Genomic DNA, 4,344 nt, shown 5'->3' on the forward strand with positions numbered 1-4,344 from the left:
TCAGGGCCGTCGGCATAGATTTGACGGCGTCAGCCCGCGGTTTGTCTCTGAGCCACCCGGGCCACATCTATGCCGACGGCCTAACTATGCCTACGGCTACCGTAGGCATAGATCGATATATGCCGACGGTCTAACTATGCCTACGGCTGCCGTAGGCATAGATGGAGGTATGCCGACGGCTTCTCTATGCCGACGGCTTTTCCCAGGCTGTCGGCGTAGCTTGAGGTATGCCGACGGCCCCGACAAAAAGCTGTCGGCATAGATAAGGCCGTAGGCATATAGGATTATTCCGGTAGTGTCTCACCCAGCCCCGTTGCAAAGGTGAAGCCGGTCACCACGGTGGGGCTGACCAGTCCTCTCGCCGTCATGCCACCGGCGCTGCCTGTGCCGGGTCCGGTGGCCACGAAGACGCGGACACTGGCCGAGCTCAATCCCGTTCCCATCACGAAGTCAGCGGCCACGGTGGCGGTGACCAGTCCAGTGGCTGCCACGCCATCGGCGCCCGGTCCAGCAGCAACGAGGGTGTTCGCGGTACAGAGTCCGGTGGCCACGAAGACGCCGACACCCAGTCCAGTGGCCACTGCGAAGCCGGCTGCCGTGGTGAAGCGGGATGAAGAAGGCGCGGAACACAATGGTGGCGAGGAAGAGGTGGAGCCTGCCAACTTGGACTTGCCGAAGAAATTGTTTCACTGCGCGGCCTGTCGTGCCCCCTCAAGCCTCCGATGTTCAAGGTACTCACCCCTCCTACATTCGAATTAGCTCCTCAAATCAGCGTCAGAAATGATGGATGAACTTTGGGATTGCAGTGCGAAAAGGAGCATTTCGTGTGCTGCGCTTGCGGCGGCGGCAACGACGGCGACGGAGACGGCGGAACGACCGAGCACTGATGTCCATGCAGGCATGACGTCTCCTACACCCACTCCGCTTTCATGGACGGCGTGGTCGGCGCCTACAAGGTGCCGTGCCCGTACAAGAAGCACGGCTGCTCGAGCTCCATCGTGTACCACGCGGCGGCGGACCACAAGGCCAAGTGCGCGCACGCGCCCTGCCACTGCTTCGAGTGCACGCCCCCGTTCGAGGGCTCGCCGGCGGAACTCCTGCGACACCTCACGGCGCCGTCCGGCGAACACTCCTGGCTCACGGACAAGATCAAATACGAGTCGAGCCACCCGCTCGTCGTGCAGGTGCCGTCGGGGAGTACCGCTGCCTGCTGGTCGCGGAGGACGGCAGCGTGTTCCTCCAGTCGACTGACTCCGTTCGCACGCCTGGAGTCAGTTTCCTGTTTGTTTTGTGTTGGCTCACCACGTGGGCTCTATTGACATTGGCCATTTATTGTGCATGTGTTTATTTTTTATTTTTTTATTTGTGTGTTTTACAGGAATTGCTAGAATATTGTCCCGTTGGTGTATTGCTACACAACACAATGTACTCCCTTCATTCCAAAATATAGTGCGTCCACGCTTTTCGAGGTTCAACTTTGACCATAAATTTAACCAACGAGACCAACTGCGGCGGAAGAAAAAATTATATAATTGAAAACTTCTTTCGAATATGAGTTCACTGATATAATTTTTGCTCCCGCCGCAATCGGTCTTGATAGTTAAATTTACGGTCAAAGTTGAAGCACGGGGATAGAGGAAACACTACATTGTGAAATGGAGGGAGTAGCTCTTATTTTCTACGCTAGCATTGCTAATGCTCTGTTCCTTCTTTTTGTGTCATCTTGTTTCTCTTTAATCTTTTTTTACATAAAATATTTTGTATTTAGATGATAAAGAAATATTTAATGCAACAAATAAAAAAATTAAAAACAAACAAAATATAAAGAAGAAGACGATTTAATTGTCTGTGACCGACGAAAAACTATATGCGGCCGACTAGTGTGCAAATGGATATCAATATTATTTTGGAAAGGGAAAAAGTAATTTGCATCCGAATGACATGTAATTGTATGCGACATGTAATTGTGTCCGTTCGAGGACATCCAATTGCATGAGCTGACATGTGTGCAACCGGGTAGACGGACAAGCAACTCATGTGGTCGACGTGTGTGCCACCTGATGGCAAATATTAAAAAAATCAATTAAGTTTGCTAGGAAATATTTAAAATACCAACTTGAATCTTCCCTCATTCCTCACGAAACAATAAAGAGTTGCACTCTCTTTGAAGACATGCAATTATAGTCAGGTGACGCTTGCACTTGCGTGCATAGTAGCAACTGCAATTGCCTTCCTTCACCCGGACAAAACAGTATTGAGTTGGAGTTGCAATCAGAACACGTGCATGCAATTGCGTAACTACTGGAAGATATGCAATTACAGTCAAGGCGAAGCATGCAGTTGCGTGCCTACTAGCAAACTCCCTTCACAACAGCATTAAAAATGTGTCCGAGGATCTGGACAAGTAACTCTTCTCTCCTTTAATATGCTCCTTTTTTTGAGAAAATGAGCTCCGCTGTCAGAATCAGATACAAAAAAAAAATCTTCATCCTTGGAAAAACAAAAAAAATGCAAAAAGAAAAAGGAAAAACTGTGTATGGTTTCAAAAAATAAGAAAATAACACAAACTGGTTGTGAGATCGGGTGTTTGATTTGTGTTTGCGGGCATGGCGGAAAACAGGGGTGTTATGGTGCTCGTGTGACACATAGCAAGGGTAGGGGATTCACGGGGGAGCTGCCCCGCTTCCAACCAAGCAAAAAAGTCTAGTTACGAAAAATGTTTGTAAAAAGACATGTAGTTATAGTCTAGGGGACAGCGCTTGCAATTTCATGACTAGTTGCCCCCCTCTCTCTTGTTGCCGCCCCTCCGACAAAACAAAGGCACCTAGTTGTAACTAAGTTAGAAGACACTAAGTTACAACCATGTTAGAAGACATGCGGTTGCATGAGTATAGTCGGACATGCAGCTAGACACCTCTCTCTCGTTGCCGCCTCCTCCGATAGAACAAGCCTCCCCCCCCTAGTTCCGACCAAGTTAGAAGATATGCAGTTGCGTGCCTGTTGTGAGACATGCAACCGGCCCCATATCTCTCGTCGACGTCCCCTCCGACAAAACAAGGGTCCACCCCAGTTGCGACCATGGTCGAAGACATGCAGTTGCGTGCCTAGTGTGGAATATGCAAGTGGTGCCTCTCCCCGTACAACAAAAAATGGAAATGCAGTTGCGACCAAGTTAGAAGACATGTAGTTACGACCAAGTTAAAAGACATGCAGTTGCGTGCCCGTTGTGGGACATGCAACTGGCGCCCTTCCAGTTGCATCCATACTTGCAGGGGACGAAAATGTTGTTAACGATGCGTTCCATGCCATAGCAGCGCTGGGAAGCAGTGCGCTCGCTTTCTGGGAGCTTGTCACGGCAAGCCGAGCAGATGAAATCCCCCTTGGAGCACTGAAAGAAACAAAACAAATTTCTTCGTGAGAATCATGTATCCACTGAAACTTAAAGCATGAATAGCTGATTCCCTAAAAAGCATGAATAGCAGATCAAGGTACCAGTGATATGCACAGCCACGAAGCGCATTTATCTGGAAAATGGGAGGCCTGAGGGGAGTGGAGCAGACGGGGCAGCCAAAGACCTCCATCGCCATGGTGACAACCTGCTTCCTGACGATGCCCTGTCCCTCTTGCAGAGCTTCTCCTTCCTTTCCATCCTTCTTAATGCCGTTACTCTTCGCCTCCATGGCAGCTAGGGCCTCCAGTACTAGAGATGAAAGAACCCACTGGGGTTAGAACATATACACTCTTCCACAATTTTCTGGCAAGCAAAAACAACATTGATGGCGCATTCACAGATGTGCAATGTAAAGGGAAGAATCAGTATTTATTTGCAGAAATTAAAGTACAGATTTTCCAGACGAATTTAGGGATTCCTACCATAATCAGATGATGGATGTCTCTGAAGGGCAGAGCAGCCTCATAGATGAAGCATCGCTGGAGTTACATACTTGCATTCAACATGCATTTAGTTACTTTTCTACATGTACTAAGGATTATCGGATGACTATTTTCTTACTCCTTTCGTCTCTCTACAACTTACGTAGGAGAAGCATGTCACAAGATCCTCAAATGAGAGCACAGATAAGGTGGCCTCAAGTCAGGGAGGCAAATTCGCAAACACATGGACTGCATGGTAAGCAAGTAGTGAATGAGCAGAACAAAATCATGGTTGGAAGCAATTTAACTACTGTACTAGCGAATGGATGAAACAACAGATCCGGCAATGAAGGGGCAAATGCAAGAAGAGCAGTCGAACCCACGGACGATCGAACCGAACAATGTCGCTCGCCGGGCGACAGAACCGACGAAGTAGAGAAATAAGATGCTGGACGAGCAGGAGGAGGAGTC

General features: G+C 48.8%; 1 pseudogene; it reads left to right on the forward strand.

The window, feature by feature from the left end:
• The first annotated feature begins 366 nt into the window (after positions 1 to 366).
• LOC119346770 lies at positions 367 to 1,184 on the forward strand (annotated as a pseudogene).
• Positions 1,185 to 4,344: the final 3,160 nt, after the last annotated feature.

Source organism: Triticum dicoccoides, unplaced genomic scaffold (genome assembly GCF_002162155.2).
Source record: "Triticum dicoccoides isolate Atlit2015 ecotype Zavitan unplaced genomic scaffold, WEW_v2.0 scaffold50257, whole genome shotgun sequence".
Taxonomy (NCBI): Eukaryota; Viridiplantae; Streptophyta; class Magnoliopsida; order Poales; family Poaceae; genus Triticum; species Triticum dicoccoides.